The sequence below is a fragment of the Lactuca virosa genome, chromosome 4 (genome assembly GCF_052849685.1).
Source record: "Lactuca virosa cultivar CGN04683 chromosome 4, Lactuca_virosa_CGN04683_v6, whole genome shotgun sequence".
Taxonomy (NCBI): domain Eukaryota; kingdom Viridiplantae; phylum Streptophyta; class Magnoliopsida; order Asterales; family Asteraceae; genus Lactuca; species Lactuca virosa.
The window spans coordinates 238,878,531-238,899,832 of NC_136429.1; positions in this window are offsets into that span (position 1 = coordinate 238,878,531).

The following is a 21,302-nucleotide window of genomic DNA, read 5'->3' on the forward strand; positions in this document are numbered from 1 at the left end:
TAGATATTTCTGAAACTTGTAAAATGTAATCGACATTTGACGATGAATAAAAGTTGTTGTTTATTTATGAGTAAAGTGTTGCTATCTTTGTCTGTTATTTACTATTGTTTCAGCTTTGCATGTTTTGACTTCTAGAATAATCACCTTATTCAAGTTCTCCACACTCGATCATATGTTGGAAGTAGGTATGAATCAAGACTGTCATGAAGTTGGTTTGTAGATGTCCAAGTAGTTGGACATAGCAAAGAGTTGCTACAACATTCATGAGTACTCATAAGTTCTGAGTATTGGATTCAACCCACGCTCACTTGTATCACTTCATGGAATTTATCTCGAGTGATCGTGAGACGGTAATATCATATAAGTCTTCAAACCTAGAGATATGAGTTGTTGACTATGAGTTGGTTATACATTGATTGTACGAAAACGCATTGGTAACCCGATGCTATAAAACGTGCCTTTGTGTATAATTCAACAAGTAGTAGAACAAGCATATGAGTCGAAGTTTATCTGTTCCTTCTTGGATTAAGAAGCGATATCTGGGCCCCTCGATGATTTTGTTTTGACCTATGTGTCGGGCCCGGTCAGAACCGAATTGATGTGTTCAATTTAGTTCTATGTCAAACAAATCAGAAATCAGGAAACAAACTGCTGGACAATAAGTACGACATTGTTCCATGTATTTGTCCGGCTGATATCATGAGAGCAGAGGATTATATGATCACTTATCTTAAATGTCGTATCATCATCATCATCTCAGTTCTGAGCGACCTTGAAAGAGATACGATTGCTGATCGGTTCATGAAGTCATACTTGCCGTAATAGTTATTAGACTTATCCAATTGGCAGACTGTTGGATAAGGTGTCTAAGTCCATAACTATTTCTGGTATGTACTTGACCCGGTTTGGCATGGTCCATTTGGGTTGCATGGCATCATGCACTTGGGTAGACTTAAATGAGAGAAATAACACTTATGGTTTATTGATATATTATAAGTTCTAATATATTATTTAATTAGTATTGATCAAGAATTAATTTAGAATTAATTTTGTGATCAAAAGGAGACTAATTAAATATATGGGCTAATTGTGTAATCATCCTTTTCTTCAATAGTAGGCTTGTAGTCCATGGTGTATTGAGTTGGGCTAAAATCCATGAGATGCTCCATGGATGCTCCATGGTTGTTTTGAACCCATGGATCCAAGAAATGGAAAGTCATGTCATTTAGGGTTTACATGGTGTAACCCTACTTATGACACACTATAAAAGGGATATGTTAGCTACCAAAATCGGCCACCAGAAAGAAGAAGAGGGCATAGCCGATTTCTAAGTGTGTTGCATTTCTCTCAAGGTTATTCCAAGTGTATTTGGTGTTGTGTGAAGCATTTGAGGCATCACATTTGGGGTGCTAGGCTCACAAGGATCTCAAAGGAATTCCAGCAACAAAAGGTATGTATCTCTTACTAGCTTTTAAGTTTAAAAGTTCCCCATGTATGCTAGATAGGTTATGAACCTTGGAAAATCAAATTTGCATGTATCATAGTTAAACATAGATCCAAGGTTTCTAGGGTTGCATTTACACCATAGGAGTGTTAGAATGCTCAAAACCCATAAGTGGTATGAGAGACTAGGCTTGTTTTCTTGCTATTTGATGCAAACTTGCTAAAAAAACTCGAAATATTTGTTGTCTGAACAGTGGAATCGCCGAGTCCATGGGGGGACTCGACGAGTCCAAGACAAAATTCATCCTACTCGTCGAGTAGGTTCTTGCACTCGACGAGTAGGAGGCTCTGACTGCAGATTTTCGACTTTTGCTGCTGGAAATGGACTAGAAACATTATCCTAAACTGTTTTGGTGTTTTAAAACTTGTTTTAGATGGTGTAATGGTTGTGCTAATCGATTTACAATGGCTAATATCTAAATTCCATGATTTATGTGTTCATATGATTCTTGAAATTTTGATATGAATACTCATGTTCTTATGAGTTATTGTTAGATCATAGGAATTACTTGTTAAATTGTTTAATGATTAATTCTTGATCAATTATGTGTTTTAATGGGATCCATAATTTGTCCTCAGGTTATGGATAACCAAAAGTCACCTTCTTTTAATGTCCATTTAAAACACATAAGCTACATAAAAGTGAAGAGTCTTCTCTTTTATGAACAATTAATTCATAAGTTATGAAATGAAAGGTTTTGAATAGTTTCAAAACTTGCCCTCAAGTTTTGGAATTTGTAAAGTTGCACACACTTAAGAATACTTTAATTCCAAACCCTTAGAGTTTTAAAAGTGAAAATTCAACCCTTATACTATTATCACATTAGTGGTTAATATTTATATATATGTATAAGATCAAGTCGTTTTACCGTTAGTAGGCCTCATTCACGAAGCCGATCTATAAGGGGGGTATAAGGTTGTTGCCTATAAAATGGCAGCTTAATGCGTGTCCACTCTCACCCACCGCTTCCTTGATCGGTGGAGGGTCGTTAGTCGAACGGGTAGGACAATGACTTTAATTCTCATCAAAAGTATAATGATTATTATGAAGTAACTAAATGTTTTATAATTCCCAATCTTAGTTACTTTAGGAAAATGTGAATATGGTGCTAACCCATGAAATTCACACTTTGTACCTTACCAAGTCGTTGGTGGAGCGTGTGTGGGTAACCGACACACTAACTTGGACTAGTAAGGATAACAAAGGGTGACTTAATGTTTATCATAGATCGGTGGAGCGCGTGTGGGTAACTGGCACATTGATTAGGTGATAATATTAAGGGTCCCAAGTGAATTTGCATGGTTATTCACACCTTGTTTTGTGATCCTCGGCATCCCAGTCACAAAACTTGAAGGGAACAATCGAGATTGAAACATGCCATTGAAAAGTTCAATGAATCTCAAAAGAATCTAGGAATTCAAAACCAATTAAAACCTAATAATAATTTATTTCGTTTTCGTGGTGGAAATTGGTGAATCGTCATTCACCTACCTTCAAATATGTTATGGCTTAGATTACGACATCCCTCTTCTAAGTTATAATATATTGTGTTGGGTCCTAGCCTTAATATTACATTTGGGTGTCTTATTAAGGACTCTATATATCTAATCTAAACTTGTTTTCTTCTTTTCAGATGTCTTCCAACTTGTAACGACGTAATTTTTCAAACAAAATTTCCATTTTCAAACACAATAAAACTCAGTTTCATATTCTCAAAATCATAAGTATCTCAAATGTCAACAATTCCACACATATAAATTCAACCCCCAGAATTATATAACAGTCTCTCGCCAGTGTGTACAATCATACCGGTGCCTTCCCGCGATCCTCAGAACTACCTGAAACACATAACACATAACACGGTAAGCACAAAGCTTAGTGAGTTCCCCAAAATACCACATACAACATATTAGCCACTCGAGGCTATAACCCTGTAAGACCTTCCGATCCATGTGTCTCAGTGGGACCCTCCAGTCCCACGGTTCGTTGGACCCTCCGGTCCGGTCTGTTTGGGACCCTCCAGTCCCATGGCTCGTTGGACTCTTTGGTCCGGTCTGTTTGGGGCCCTCCAGTCCCACGGCTCGTTGGACCCTCCGGTCCGGTCTCAGCCTCACATAATATAATATATATCACATAAACAAAGCACAACTCAAGTAAGCACATAAGACCCTCTACTCACACATAAATACCAGTCAAAGTAAAGTATCGTGAGAAGACTCACCTCGTGAGCTAGCTAGTAAAATCTCGTGCTCGAAATCCTCGATCTAGCCTCCACCTATCACATGGATAATATTCTAATCAATACTCCCCTCACAACTCAATTACACTCTTTGCTGATCTCTCTTACACTCTTAGTCCCTTAAATGGGTAAAAGACCATTTTACCCCTCCCTGACTTTTACTACACAATTGACCATACCTTACAGTCAACAGAAGTCAACTCTAGCCAACAGTCCAAAATTGACCAGACTCGCCGACTGCACTCGTGCGAATCGTTGAGTCCCATTGTTTGTCAGTATCCTCAGGAAAGTCCAGTTCGTCAATTTAACCCATAACTCGTCGGATTATTGCGCAATTCAACTCATCGGGACAAACCCTAAGCTACTCGTCGAGTCGGCGAGTCTATTAAGACTCAGCTTGCATTCAGACGATTTAAGGCAGGATACTTTCTCAATCTCCAGATCTACACTCTAAGGGCTCATATATCACGTAAAGTCATAGACTTTATGTCCATGCATGGCATTTTGGGCAAGAAATGCCAAAAACATGATCTAACATGGGTTCTCACTCTAGAATTTCACCAAGGAAGAATAAAGCAGGAACTTATAGGTGCTAAGGACCTCCTAAGGTCCAGATCTGGAGTTCAAGCTTCCTCATGAACCCCAAATCCTCAAAGCCCCAAAAATATACATAAAAGGAGCCCTAATCTTCAAAATATGAGATCTATTCAACAAAAGGGAAAAGGTTCGAGCTTGATACCTCTATCAGAAGCTCTAGGACGAATATTAGCAGATCCAACACCCTTCTTTTGCTCCTTGCTTGAAAACCTTCTCCTTCCTTGCAAAGATACACAAATTCTCCAAGTTAGCCCTCTCTCTCTCTCTCTCTCTATATATATATATATATATATATATACGCTCAAGGATCGTTTAGGGTTGCTCTCTGGGAAGGGTGGCTTCAAAAAAAGGCTATAAGTGCCTTTAAATAGGTCCCAAACCCGGGGATTTAGGGTTTCTTATTCCAGCACCTACTCGGCGAGTCGCCTCTCGGACTCGTCGAGTAGATCATTAAACCCACGTGGCCATTCGCGACACTACTCGGCGAGTTGTAGCACCAACTCGTCGAGGCACTCCATAAACATTAAAATAAATAATCAAGATGATGTACGTGGGGATCCGGATGTTACATCAACCCTCTCAAAACCCTAATATTCGTTCCTCTAGCTTGAGTGTCCATTTGTGAGCTTCTAAGTGTTCTTGTGGTACCCTTGGAGTGTAGAAGGAGCATGGAAGAGAATGGAGTTGGAGTCCAGGCTTTGGATCTGAGCTTTTCTGTGGTTGGAACATCATTTGAAGGTATAAAGCTCAAAGCTTTCTCATCCTTTTTTATTTGAGCATATTATCGTCCATTTTAGGGTTTTTGGTCCCAAAGCTTGAAGCTTTATGAGTTGTTGAACTCCAGAGCCTAACATTTGTCCTTTTAAGTGTTTCTAGTGGAGAGGATTCATAAAAATGAGGTCTTGGACGTTAAAACCACCCCATGCATGAGATATGAGTATTTTTGGGAGTAAAGAGTGAGTGTATTTGGGTTTGGGACTTTATCAGTCATGCAAAGGCTTAAAGTCATGAACTTTATGGAGTATGAGCCTTTAGGGAGTCCAGATCTGAGAGTATAGCTATGGTCTTAACGGGTTAAGACCAAGAGGGTGGGAAAAAGCTAGTCTGGACGTACGCCGAGCGTAAATCCAGTACGCCCTGCATACTGGTCAAATGTCCCCGATCAGAGTTCGTGAGTACGCTGAGCGTACCAAGGGAGGTACGCCCTGCGTAACCTAACTGTGGGCTTTTTGGGCTAAATCTCATATTGGGCCTTAAGTGTTGGGCTTGGATTTTGGGCTTGTTGTGCTGGAGATTTTGATCAGAGGTATATATGTATATGTATTGGGCCCTTGTGATGGGCTTGCCATTTGGACCTAAGTTTAAGAGTTGGGCCTTGGTAGAGCCCATTTAGTACAGGGCCTTGGTGGTCCCAATAAGCTTGAGTTATTTGTGGGCCGGGTAGTGGACTATCTTCAGACCTAATGAGTGAGGTTTGGTCTTAGATCTTTATTGGGTTAATTGTGGGTTTTGGTTGAGTGTTAGAGGCCGGTGTGCAGCAGGAACATCTATAGGAGTTGTTCATCATCCGAGGTGAGTCTTCTCCCTATACATACCTAGAGTGGTAACCTTTGTGTGACCGGAGGGTGTTATGTGCTTATATTGAGTATTGTGATATCCTGCATAATGTTTATGTGATTTATGATGTGTATTATTCTGAGCTTGCTGAGTTAGGACCGAAGGGTCCACCCGAGTTGTGGGACTGGAGGGTCCCAATGAGACACATTGACCGTAGGGTCTTATCTAAGTATAGCCATGAGAGGCTAATGAGATATGTGTGGTATTTTGGGGAACTCACTAAGCTTCATGCTTACCGTGTTATGTGATATGTGTTTCATGTACTTCTCGGGATCGCGGGAAGGCGCAAGCTTGATTGTACACACACTTGAGATGGAGTTTATGTTTTGTGGATCCTGGATTTTTATCAGACGATTTGTGATATTGTGTTTTGACAATTTTACACTTGTGGTTTTGGAATGTGATAATGAGAATTATGTGTTTTAAAAATGAAAAATCTGTTTGAAATTTTACGGTGTTACAAGTTGGTATCAGAGCCTTTGTTTGAGGGATACGGATGTACCTTCAGGTGTGTCTGGACTCAAACTGAGGATTTGTGAAAAAATTTCAAAAGAAATGATTTTTCTAAAATGAGAAAGAGATTTAAGAGAAAACGAGTTAGAGCAGTGTGTACAATTAGCCAGAACCCGAACAGTGATTTCCCAAAATACCCTTACTTATTTGTGTTATGAGTTATTATTGAGATATTAGTGATGCATGGTAGAGGATAGGCTAGGTATTTCATATTTTAGGGCTAGAGTTGCCTAATTTGTGATGCCTTAGACTAGGAGTTGTCGCTATCTGTTATGTGCCTTGAGTATGTGTTGAGTAAGAGTATGTAGCAGGAATCTATTAGAGAGAGCTTTGAGTAGTGGAGTAATCTAGGAGAGATACCTAGATGTGCTTTAGAGGAATCCACTGAGAGGGTAGTTGGATGCCACCATGGGTAGGGTTGCCTGAGTTGGCGATGCCTTTTGAGTTGTGGATAGAGTGAGAGGAGTTATATGCCATAGTGGTTTTATGTACTGCTGGAGGTTATTCGATGCTCGAATGCTGCTTGCTTTGTGCTTTGTGGAACTCTTGATGATGGGAGTCAGCTACCGAGTGAATATGACGATATTCAGGAGGTAGATGGTTGGCATCATGAGGAGTTCTTCAATAGCTGATGGCAGAGAAGTGGGAGAACCTATAAAGAGCCTATGGAGTGACTTTAATCAGTTGAGTACGCTGACAGAGGAGAGTATTCGCTGGAGAGCGACCATGTGTAACGGGACTAGTGATCGAGAAGGTTGAGCAGCTACTTAGGAAATCTGGGACGATCCGTGTGGAACGTACGGGTAGATGTGGCAGGTAGTATGGGCCCGTACTACTGAAAGCAGAGGACCCATACTCAAAGCAGGGAGAATCCCAGAGGTTCTAAATAGCAGGTTTAGGGGAGATAACATGGTGCAAGTACCGTGATTCGTGGTAGAGTGTATTTTCATCTTTACCAGTTATCCGACGATGGGTGTTCAGACTGAGAAGGGATACAGTAAACTATAGGGCTAGAGGGCCATTTCGATCGAGCTTCGATAGAGTGTACCTTGTGAGGGAGTTGAGTTTAGATCCCGAGGAGTTGACTGGTGGGCTGCAAGTTGTAGTCGCAAGACTTGAGGAAAAGTGGAGATGATACGCGGAAGAGGATTGCGGTCTGGGTTGAGTGATCGACCGATGGATGAGATGTCACATCCTGTGATGAAAATTACACTATTCCCGCTTCTCGTATGGAGTAAACGAGATAACGAGTTCCAGTTCCAGAGTTTGGAGGTCACCCCGAGGGGTAACACATATAGTTGCGATATTTTCACCAGAGTAATTGTGGTATGTTTGCTGCGAGGTATTTCTTATACCTTGAAAGAGTCATTAGTGGGGACCGAGATGGATGAGGACAAGGAGATGCCTTAGTCGAGTCAGACATACTTTTTAGCAGCAGTTTCAGGTGATCAAGAGGAGTATTGTAACAACCCAAATTTTTATAGGAAAATTTTCATTTTTAATTAGTCAAGCACATTTCTATAAATCATAAAATCCCAAGACAATTGCTTTCAAAACCACATCCAATACATCTTTATTTAAAAATATCAGAGTGTCCCATAAAACATCGGTGAGAGAGTGCACGCCGTGCCATCAAGCCTTGCCCTTGCCCTTGGGCTCAGATGTACCTGAAACAAATCCACAAACAGTAAGGTAATGCTTAGTAAGTTTCCTAGAGCATACCACACATACATACCACATAACACATGTCATATTAGCCCTAAGGCCACACATACCATATAAGCCATGCATACAACATATATGGATGCCCTGGAAACCCTCCAGGGTCTTACTCCGGGTGCCTCGGGAACCCCCCGAGGTCTTAGCCCATGTGCCTCGGGAACCCCTCGAGGTCTTTACCAAGGATGCCTCAGAAACCCTCCAAGGTCTTATACCTAGGTGCCTCGGGAACCCCCCGAGGTCTTTCATGCAAATGTCACAAATAATCAAGCGTAACACATATTCCATAGTCCACTATTGCATCACATAACAACTAATGGGCCAGCCTTGGTGCCTTAGACCCATTGGGATGGTGAGGAGACTCACCTCTATCCGAAGAACCCAAAAACTGCTCCCTAACTGCCCGTAACCTCCCATGCTGAACAATAAAGGTAATCCATGTTAGGACATCACGCAATCAAAGGGAAACCCAAACCCCAAGTCCTTCCAAAAAGGCTCAAATATCCTTTCTTTGTTAATGGGCCCAAAGTTCATGCCCAAAATCATTAATGGGCCTCTACGCCCAATAAGGCCCTACCATAACACCAATGGCCCAAAAAAGATAAAATGGCCCACTATTCTCAGAATGCAACCAAGTCCGAGAACTAAATGAGGCCCAACAGCTCGATGGCCCAAAACATATCCAAGTCCATCTGAGATGCGTACACTTAGCGTACCACCCTGGTATGCGCAGTGTACTGGGGCTCTGGGACTTACGCGTTGTGTACGCTAGGTTACGTCCAGCGTACTATAGTGTTGGTGCAAAGTCACTCTTGGGTGTAGTGTTTTAGGCTTACCCTCTTGTATGTGTAAATGGGTTGAGTCTTTCCTATAAATAGGAAGTGAGTGACTCCCATTATGTAAGGAACCATTTGGAGTGTTAGACTACAGAGAGAAATTTTGTACAAACCCATTTGTATATTCTTCCTAGATCTAATATGAGCTTACAAAGAATTATTTACTCCTTGTGTTCCTGATTTTGTATGATGATTCGCTAGATCTTTTCTTATTCCGCACATGCCATCATAATCAACACCACTACAATTGGTATCAGAGCAGGTGTTCTTGATTGGATCAAGAATTGATCCTTGATGGCAATCTTGATTTGGTCATTCATTTTTTTGATCTTTGATATTCATGATTTAGAGAGTTTTTGAATTCTAGAAATCGAATTCATCTTTGATTCTACTCATAATTCGATTTTCTTCACTAGAATTCAAGTGATTTTTACTTACTCTCACTAGAAAACCCATTCAAAATCACTTTCTCTCTCTAGAAATTTTCAAGTTCTTGTTATCATGGTGCGTTTGGAGTATGATTCTTGGGTTGTAATCATTGAAGGTGTGAAATACAAGGTCAACGAATTTCAATTCTATGGATTCGTGTTAAGTGGGTTGATTTCGCAAGAAAGTTTGATTTCTTATGGAGGTTTGAAGGATGATCATGGAAGATTGACATTTCAACCACTTTTGAAGATTGAATGTTTGTATGATCTTTTCATTATGAAGTTAGTTGCAAGCCATAACCGAAAAGAAGGAGAAGAAAGAGATTTGTATAACAAAATATACATTTCTCTTGTTGGAAATCCAAGTGATCTTCATGCTCTTAAGGTTGTAGAAGATGTTCTTCATGTTCTTGATGTTCTTGATGTTCAAGAAAAAGGAGTTGAAGTTGATTCTCATGATGAAAAAGTTTTTTGCTCGATTGGAGTTCAAACCGATGATATTTTGTGTTCTTGTGATTCGTTTGAAGGAATGATTCCTTATCGGAAGCCGGTGATTCAATAAATTCACAAGTGTCAAACTCCAAAAGATTTGATTCAAACTCAAGAAGTTGTGGAAAGTGGGTTTGTTCATGAAATCAAGTCTTCAAGAAGCAAAAAGATGAGAAAGAAAAAGAAGAAGAAGATTAAACGCAAAAACAAGCGGGTTTACTCACAAAAATCGTCAAATGTTGTGAAGCCGAAATCCGTGAAGCAAATTTGGGTTCCAAAGCAACAATCTCCAAAGGTTGCATTGAATTTGAAGTCAAAACCCAAGAGTGTTGGAGGTTCTTTTGAAGATGTTCTTGGATCAATGAAGAACACGAAGAACGAGTTGTACAACACGTATCGTGGGTGGTACAATGTTCAAATTGGAGATTTTCTCGTTCCAACAAAAGAACCAAGATCTTCCAAATTTGATTCGTTTGTTGAAAATGGAACTCGAATCGTCAAAAAGGTATCTCAAATTTTCAAATGGATTCCAAAATATCCATGATTTTGATTCGTGCTTTTCATTTTTCGTTTTTTGATCGATTTGCTTCATTGGATTTAATCTGTTTTAACCCGATTGTTGATCCAATTTTTTTTTTGTTTAGATCAAATGATAAAAATCAAATCATAATCTCATAATCGAATTTAAAAAGTGTTTGCGTACTGTTCATCTCTCTATTTCAAAGCCCAATCCGATATTAACCAATTTGTTATTAATTTCAAGTCCAATAACTCATATTGTTATTGTTCCTGAGCAAATCGAAGCCCAATAACTCATATTGATTTTGAAATCCATTTATGCATCCGAAAGTCAAAATCACATTTGATGTGTTGACTGCTCAATCCAGTCGATCGTATTTGTCATTTAGATTTGGAATCGGAAGTTCTTTAATCAGAGATTAAAGTCGATTTCGACTGATATCACGTGGTATAGATCGATATCGAACATGAATCTGATTTCAATTTAGGGCTTACTTGGAATCGAACAGAAAACAGATTGAAATCAAATGATTTGGAATTTAAGTCGAAATTTTAAGCATTTGACGTTGATATTGATCTTGACTGATGATTGGTATTGGATACTGCGTTCGAATCGACTTCATTTTGAAGTTAATAGTCGACAATCATTCATTGGATTTGAACAGAGAATACCTTGAGGTCGAGACTCTTTGATTATTGTCGGGATTCATTGCTGATTTCAAAGGGGCTATAGACAGGAAAAATAGTGATTTGATAACGAAGGCTGATGTTGTTTTTGGGATCGAATAGCTTTGATGATGATTGGAATCGACGAACGACCAGGTCGATGGTCGATGTGCGAAGATTTTGATGTTTTTATAGTTATCGAATGATTTTGGGAAGATGATTTTGTATGTTGAGAACGAAAGCTATGAATTCCTTAAATGGGTGTGTTTGATCAAGTAACAAAGGCGATGGTATTTGTGTTGATATCTGATTTCGATGTATGGATCCTATGGTTGTCAATGGAAAACGAAGGTTTTGGTGTTTGAGATTATTTGCAATGATCGGTTGGAAATTGATGAGCGAAGGTTTGGAATTCATTTTTGGAATCAGTAATGTCGACTGCTTTGGGTTGAAATCGATTGTATTTAGTGTCGATCTTGGGAATTCGATGTTTTGGTTTGAATGATAAAAGCGAATTCTGTGAAATTGGTGGCTGATAACGAAGGGTTGTTGTCTAAAGAACGAGAGTTTGGAGCTCTGATTTGACGAATTGGATTGAAGTCTTGATTGCTGATTAACGAAATTAGGGAAATTAACGAAACCTTGTTTTGGTGATTGGATGAATCTAACGAAGGGGAGAGAGAAGGATTTCGTATGAAGGGTGCTCTGATTGAACGAAGAGGAGAGAGAAAATGGGATGTGGATTTGGGATTAAAACTAACGAAGGGGAAGGAAAATCTTTCGTTAATATGGTCTGTGTATTTTCGTTAGATTTGGGGAAGAAGAAAACATGAAGTTTCGAAAATGGTCACTGTGTTTCGATAGCTTTGCATATCGTCAAAGTTTCATTAGTTTTGAAGAAAAATGAAGAATTTTCGAAAACAGCCCCTGAAATTTCGATAGTTTGGCAACAAGTACCCAAATTCGAAAAAGGACTGTTTTTGTTGAGAAATTGAAGAATGTTCATTTCTGGTCCTTGCAGTTTGTGCGAATTTACGCTTTATGCCCAGTTTTGCAAATGGGGTAGAGTTTTGCATACTTGGCTGTTTTTGGCGCAACGGGTCCCTGCAGAATTTTTTTATTGACGATTTTTACCCGGTTTTTGGAAAATCTTACAACTCTCACCCAAAAGTCAAAAATTTTCACGATTTTGGAAATTTTTTGAGGCTTTTTCGTGATTGTTTTTCCGTGCAAGATTTTTGGTTATTCATTTTTGGTACACATCAAGGGGGAGTATCGTGAAGACTATTCCTCGGGCGCTTCTCACCCTTATTGGGTTTTATAATCATTTTTTGATTATAAAAAGGGGGAGAATGATGGGTATTCGAAACGGGTTTGTCGGATACTCATTTGCGGATTTGAAGACCGGTGTTACTTCGAGGGGGAGTTTGGTCTTGATCGCGCTAGCTCGTTGGAGACTGAAGCCGGAACATCCAATCCTAACTTTGAGGGGGAGAATGTTAGGGTGCAAAGTCACTATTGGATGTAGTGTTTTAGGCTTACCCTCTTGTATGTGTAAATGGGTTGAGTCTTTCCTATAAATAGGAAGTGAGTGACTCCCATTATGTAAGGAACCATTTGGAGTGTTAGACTAGAGAGAGAAATTTTGTACAAACCCATTTGTATATTCTTTCTAGATCTAATATGAGCTTACAAAGATTTATTTACTCCTTGTGTTCTTGATTTTGTATGATAATTCGCTAGATCTTTTCTTATTCCGCACATGTCATCATAATCAACACCATTACAAACAGGTTAAGCACTTTCTCCATTAAGTGCTTAATACTCGATTCCCTTATGACCAAAAGTCAGATCTAAGCTTATTAAGACGACCTAGGGCATAAAGTTGGCAACTTTATGCCTTTACATGTCTTATATGTTCCCAACACCCCTATTAAGACCTTTTTTAAGGTTCTTAACCCATGCATGTGGTGAAAACACCCACCAAGACTCCATTTTTATGTTGAACAAGGACCAAGGGACCTCAGATCTGTCATTTCCATCCTCTGGAGTTGCTTAACTCACAAGTGGAGGTCCAAAATCAACAAAAGGGACAAAACTAGAAAATCCTAGCTAGATCTAGAGATTAAGAAGGACAGGTCCAAGCTTTATACTTCCAGAAGCTCCTCAAGGCCGTCTATATGCAGATTCTTGAAGCCAAATGACACTCCAAGCTTCCTTGACAACTTCTCCTTCTTGAATGAACACTATAAGGACCACAAATGCACTCTTAAGGCTCAAAATGCTCTCACAAATGGTGTTAGGGTTTTTCAGAACGTTTGAAGGTGAAAGAGGCCGTCTAGGGTGAGGCTCAACTGAGTTAAGGGTGTTTATATAGGTCTCATGTACGGAAATTAGGGTTTGGATATCCGGCACGTACGCCCAGCATACGTGCTGCCCCTCCGCGGTCCTTTTAGCCAAGTACGCTAAGCGTACTCATAAGTACGCCCAACATACTTAAGGGCTTCTGATGACATATTTAAAATACTTCAAGGGCTATAAGGTCGTACCTGATTTGGAGTGTTACAACTCTCCCCCACTTGAACTAGACTTCGTCCTCGAACTCCATAGTTACGAATAGATCGGGATAATGCTCCCGCATCTCCTCCTCCGGCTCCCATGTCCATTTAGAGCCTTTTCGGTGCTGCCATTGCACCTTTACAAGCTTCACTTCCTTGTTCCGAAGACCCTTTGTCTTCCTGTCTAAGATGGCAATCGGCCTCTCGATGTAGTTCAGGCTCCCATTAACCTGAATATCATCAAATGAAATGACTGCGGACTCGTCAGTGACACACTTCCGAAGCTGAGACACATGGAATGTGTTGTGAATCTGGCTAAGCTCCTCTGGCAGATCCAATTGATATGCCACCTTGCCCACCCAGGCCGTGATCCTGAACGGGCCTATGAACCGAGGCCCCATCTTGCCCCTCTTCCGAAACCTGATAATCCCCTTCCAAGGCAACACCTTCAACAATACAAAACCCCCCACCTAAAACTCAAGGTCCGATCGTCGTCGGTCAGCCTAAATTTTCTGACGGCTCTGCGCGACCCACAGCCGGTCGCGCACCTGCTGAATCAACCTATTAGTCTTGAGCACTACTTCAGTGCTCCCCATGACCCGGTGCCCAACCTCGTCCCAACAAACCGAGGTCCTGCACGTCCGACCATATAACATCTCGAATGGAGCTCGGTCGATATTGGAATGATAATTGTTGTTGTATGAAAACTCCGCCAATGGGAGGTACGCATCCCAACTCCCACCAAAATCCAACACACATGCTCGAAGCATGTCCTCCAGCGTCTAGATCGTCCTCTCACTCTGGCCATCGGTATGGGGATGGTACGCCGTGCTAAAATGTAGCTGAGTGCCCAGTTCCTCGTGGAACTTCTTCCAGAACCTAGAAGTAAACCGAACATCCCTGTCAGAGACTACCGACACTGGCACCCTGTGCCTGGCCACTACCTCTCGAACATAAATGTCCGAAAACTTCTCCACGGATATACTCTCAGGAATCGGAATGAAGTGGGCACTCTTCGTCAGTCTGTCCACGATCACCTATATGGCGTCTACACCCCTCGTCGTCCTTGGTAACTTTGTGATGAAGTCCATAGTGATCTCTTCCCACTTCCACATGGGAATGGGTAGTGGCTGAACCTTGACATGAGACCGCTGATGCTCGGCCTTGACCTTCCTGTAGGTCAAGCACCGCTCCAAAAATAAAGCGATCTCCCGCTTCATGCAGGGCCACCAATAACTCAGTCTCAAGTCTCTATACATTTTCTTAGCCCCTGGATGTATAGAGAACTTGGACTTATGCGCCTCCACCAATATCTTCTGCCTCACTCCCCCAGTCACTGGTACCCATACCGGGCCGCACTGTGTCAAAAGACCACGACTATCCTTAACAAACAAATGATACTGCCCCCGAATCCGCTCTATCTTCCAATTCTCCTTCTTCACCCCCTCGACCTGAGCCTCCTTGATCATATCCAACAATGGAGAGATCACGGTCATCCTCAAACAAACGTTCCCAATTGGGGAACTTGCCGCCTTGCAACTCAATGCATCGGCCACCACGTTGGCCTTCCCAGGATGGTATAGGATCTCACAATCATAATCCTTTAGCACATCCAACCACCTCCTATGTCGCATGTTGAGTTTCTGTTGATCCATCAAATACTTCAAACTCTTGTGATCAGTATAGATGGTGCTCCTCACTTCATACAAGTAATGCCTCCAAATCTTGAGGGCAAACACCATTGCCTTGAATTGCAAGCCGTGAGTGGGGTAATTTGCCTCATGAGGCTTCATCTGCCTCAAGGCGTAGGCTATCACATGACCCCTCTGCATCAGTACCGCGCCTAACCCTGAAATCGACGCGTCGCAGTACACCACCAAATCATCTAACCCCTTGGGTAGTACTAGAATCGGAACCTCGCATAACTTCCGTCTCAGGGTCTTAAAAGCCAACTGTTGATTCGCACCCCATCGAAAAGTCACATTCTTCTTGGTCAAGCGAGTCAAGGGCACAACAATCTTGGAGAAATCCTGGATGAATCTCCGATAATAGCCTGCTAGACCCAAGAAGCTACGGATCTCGGAAGCATTCTTCGGTGCTTCCCACTGCATCACTGCCTCAACCTTAGCTGGATCAACCGAAATACCCTCCTGATTGATGATGTGCCCCAAAAACTGTACCTCCCGCAGCCAAAAATCACACTTGGAGAACTTGGCATACAACCTCTCCGCCCTCAGAGTCTCCAATACCTCACTCAAATGCTACTCGTGCTGCTCCTTAGTCTTAGAGTAGACCAGGATATCATCAATAAAAATGATCACCAACCGATCCAGCATCAGTCTACACACCCTGTTCATGAGATCCATGAACGTTGCTGGGGCATTGGTGAGCCCAAACGGCATAACCACAAACTCGTAATGCCCATACAGAGTCCTGAAAGCTGTCTTCGGTATGTCCTCATCCCGAATCCTCATCTGATGGTATCCCGACCGAAGATCAATATTGGAAAACCAAGACGCACCCTGCAGTTGATCAAACAAATCATCGATCCTCGGTAACGAATAACGGTTCTTCACCGTCAGTTTGTTCAGTTCTTGATAATCAATGCACATCCTGTGCGATCCATCCTTCTTCTTCACAAACAGGATCGGAGCTCCCCACGGGGAACTGCTCGGACGGATGAACCCTCGGTCTAGCAGCTCCTGAAGCTGCGTAGATAGCTCCTGCATCTCAGGCAGTGCTAGTCGGTATGGTGCCGTCGGTATCGGGGCGGCACCCGGTAGCAAATCAATGCAAAACTCAACCTGCCTCTCCGGAGGCACTCCTGGTAACTCTTCGGGAAAAACATCTTGAAATTCCTGTACAACCGGCACACTGCCTACATCTGTCGTGGTCTCAACCCTTGTATCTGAGATATAAGCCAGAAATCTCATACATCCCTGCTGCAGAAATCTCCTTGCCCTCGCAGCCGAACAGAGGGTCGGTCGCTGCGAGGCCCTCTCACCATGTATAACCAGTTCTCCCCCACTTGGGGTTTGAACCCTCACTAACTGATGCTCACAATAGATCATGGCCCCATTGGTCCCTAACCAATCCATCCAGATAATCACCTTCAGCCCTCGCAATGGTATCGGAACCAAATCAACGCGAAACCTCTCTCCAAGCATATTCAGGACACAATCTTGATACACCCTCACAACAATCACAGTGCGGTCCTCAACAATCTCTACCTCAACTGGGGAATCCAAGGTTCCCGGCGCGTCCCGAAACTTCTTGCTAAGCGTAAGAAACACAAGTGATCGGGTCGCTCCCGAATCAAATAAAACATGAGCTGACACACCATTGACCAATAAGGTCTCTATACATAAACACAATGCACATATAAGCAATACAATTAAATAGAGAGTAGGGACGAATAAATACATACCAGCCACGACATCTGGCTCTACCCGAGCCACATCGATAGTCAGTTGGAAGGTGCGACTCCTCACCGATGGAGCATCCGCCTTAGCAGGTCAGCCATCTGTGATCCTCATTGTGGCGGGCGCGAGAGCCACCACTGCTCCCCCTCCATGCAACCTCGGACAATCGGCCTTTTTGTGGCCAGTCTGGTTGTGGTGGAAACATATCAAGCCCTTCTTGGGGCAATATCTGCTCACATGGCCCTGCTGATTACATGTATAAAATGTCAGACCCGACCCCCGACACGCTCCACCATGAGATCTCCCACACTTGGCACACCGGCCACGACCCTGCTGGCCCCTACTCGATTAATCTGAGGTCTTAGGCTTTTTAGCCTGACCCACTGCTCTCTGAACCTGCTCCGGCTTCCACTTGCCACGGAAATCCAACTCCATCTTCCGCTCATGGGCCTTTTCCACCATCTCATTCATAGTTTTGCACCCCGTAAAGCTTACAAAATCTCGAATATCATCCCTCAGCATAGAATGATATCTCGTCCGCCTCATATCCTCGTACGTAGCGTACTGTGGGATCAACAAAGCTCGTTCCTGAAACTTGGCAGTGATCTCCACCACAGTCTCGGTGGTATGCTGAAGGTCATGGAACTCCCTCACAAGCCGTTGCACCTCAATAGGTGGTGCAAACTCCGCATAAAATATCCGAACGAACTCGACCCACATCATCCCAGCCACACCGGCTGCTCCCACCTGGCTAGTAACCTCGCCCCACCAGTCTCGGGCCCTGTCTCTCAGCATACAAGAAGCAAATCCCACCTTTGCCGCATCCGGACAAGAACTCGTGCGCTGGGTGTTCTCGATGTCTGCCACCCAGCGTCGGCTAACAATGGGGTCCTTGGCCCCGAAAAACTATGGCGCTCCACACGCCTTGAACTCCGGAAACGAGGGAGTTCGGGTCCCGATCTGGACTGCAGCAATCTCGGCTCTGAATGACCTGAGCCTATCCTCCATAATCTCCATAATACCCTCCTTGACCGTCCCAAAGATCATTGGGGTAGCGTCAAGGATGCCCTTCGTAACCTCTGCTGCAATGATCTCGCGCAGTCTCTCATCAACAGGCTCTGTACCGCTGCCCGATCTGAATCCAGATCCTGATCCCGATCCTGATCACACTATCCCAAATCGTGTCATCACCATGCTGAACTGAAATGTCATAAACCATAACAATCAGGACACATGTAAATATAGGGGATCTTCCCACACCGGTCCTCCTTAGAGCTGCCAGATCTAACACTGGTTCGGGTACAGGTCCTATGCTTTCAGTAGTACGGGCCCAATACTACTTTCCTCACCTACCTGTACCTTTCCCCAATGTTCTACCTGATAACTCCAATTCGTCCCAAAATAAATCATATACCACAAACCACCGTATAACCCAAATCCCTGGCTGTCCTAAGATTTGCTCTACCCATATCAAATAGACCAATCATAACAGGTTGCCTTTATGCATGCAAATTATACACAGAAAAAGATTTAATTCACTTTCGAATAAAAGATTCTACCCTAGGACCACAACCAAACAAGGAACAGGAAATAAGGCCAAATCAATCATTCTAAGGCTATAAGCTCCTAATCGTATTCAATTTTGAAAGCATACACATAGCAAGTTCCATACGATCATCAAAGCTCAAATATCAGTACAACAAGGCTAACACATTGGGAAACTACTTACTTGGCTCGGCTGATCACACGCGTTGCACTCTCACCTTTTCCTTCCTTTAAAAAAAACTTTTTCAATTTATTTTTTAAAACAATTTTATCATTTCCTTAGTTTGAGTCCTGGCACACCCGAGAGTGTACCCGAATCCCTCAAACCAAGGCTCTGATACCAACTTGTAACAACCCAAATTTTTATAGGAATTTTTTCATTTTTAATTAGTCAAGCAAATTTCCATAAATCATAAAATCCCCAGACAATTGATTTCAAATCCACATCCAATACAACTTTATTTAAAAATATTAGAGTGTCCCATAAAACATCGGTGAGAGAGTGCACGCCGCGCCATCAAGCCTTGCCCTTTCCCTTGGGCTCAGATGTACCTGAAACAATTCCACAAACTGTAAGCTAATGCTTAGTGAGTTTCCCAGAGCATACCACACATATATACCACATAACACATATCATATTAGCCCTAAGGACACACATACCACATAACTCATGCATACAACATATATGGATGCCCTGGAAACCCTCCAGGGTCTTACTTCGGGTGCCTCAGGAACCTCCCGAGGTCTTAGCCCAAGGATGCCCTGGAAACCCTCCAGGGTCTTACTCCGGGTGCCTCGGGAACCCCCCGAGGTCTTAGCCCATGTGCCTTGGGAACCCCCCCAGGTCTTTACCGAGGATGCCTCAGAAACCCTCCAAGGTCTTATACCTAGGTTCCTCGGGAACCCCCCGAGGTCTTTCATGCAAATGTCACAAATAATCAAGCGTAACACATATTCCATAGTCCACTATTGCATCACATAACAACTAATGGCCCGACCTTGGTGCCTTAGACCCATTGGTATGGTGAGGAGACTCACCTCTGTCCGAAGAACCCGAAAACTGCTCCCTAACTGCCCATAACCTCCCATGCTGAACAATAAAGGTAATCATTTAGTTTTACGTTGTACAATTCCAAGAGTCAAGAGTGATGTATCTGGTGAAACAGCCTATGGAGTAGACTGTTGGTATGTCAATTGGTGATGGTTCGAACCTTTAGTGGGGGAGAGCTTGGTATTCTATTGAGAGGATCAGCGATCTGCTCAAGGGCGGTTGGAGCATTGGTTATGGAGATTTGTGGTGCAGACATATAAGACTTGGGTTATTGGTGGATGAGGCAAGGTGCAGAGCGAGACGATACATGTTGTACGTGTTCAGGAAAGGATGAGTGTGTCCACAGCGAGCAGGCATTGGTCAGAGACCTTATGGTGGTTAGGAACTCTTCGAGTTCGCTGTAGTTGAGTTCGAGGTGGTTGGATCGTTGAGGTCCAGTTTCGATTGTTGAGAATTTCTAGTTTGATGTATGGGTTGTTATATGCACTTTAGGAAGGGCAACAGTTGTTTGGCAACCAAATCTAGAGTCGGTATGAGTATTCTTGCATGGGTTTTGAGTAGTATGGGATGGGATTTCGGATTGTCGTCAACGTGATCTTGGTCATTGATGATTCCTCCATATTTCAAGTTGTGAGTTGGAGTATTTCGAGGTTGCGAGTTGTGCGAGTGGAAGATCAGTGGTCGAGGCAAGACCTGGTGAGATTCTGAGTGGGTGTATCGCGGTATTCGAGTATTATGTCATGAGTGGAAGATCAAGGGATGAGACAAGACATCATGAGGTTCTATGATGGTGTACCGGGGTATCTGAGTATGACGCCCTAAAATTTTGGTATTATTTTGAGACTTGAGTTTGTGAGATGACAAGTGGAGTACCGAGTGGCTATTGTTCCAGTAGGAACCCTTCAGCTAATTGTCATTGGACGGGACTATCCAAATGTGAATTGTAGCAGGAGAAAGTGTCTTGTTGCGGAAATTGTCGTCAGGGGTAGAGATGCTTAATCTGGGTGGGTGTGTGTGTACCAATCTATGGTGGACGAGCATGAGCTAGTGGACTCAGTGTGGTGATGGCTTGAGGATGAGAATGTGGGGTGATAACAGAGTGAACAGATTCGAGTGGGAGTAATCACTTAGGACTGTCAGGGGAGACCGTGGAGAGAGCCCATGGAGAGTATCGTATGATTACGAGGAGCTGTAACATACATGAGTCAGAGAGAGATAGTATCGTATGATTACGAGGAGCCATAACATACATAAGTCAGAGAGAGAGTCGTATGATTACGGGAAGCCGTAACATACATGAGTCAGAGAGGGAGTATCGTATGATTTCGGGGAACCGTAACATACATGAGTTAGAGAGAGAGAGAGAGTATGATTACAGGGAGCCATAACATATGTGAGTCAGAGAGAGAGTTTCGTAAGACTGCGGGGAGCCGTAGCATTAACAAGGCAATGAGAGAGTTTCATAGGACTACAGTGTGCCGTAGCACTTGTTAGTCAGTGAGAGAATGTTGTATAACTGCAGGGAGTTGCAGCCTTACTAGTCAGGGGGTGACACAGAGGGGCTCTTAGGCCTAGGTATCCTTGCCAAATGGGTCTGTG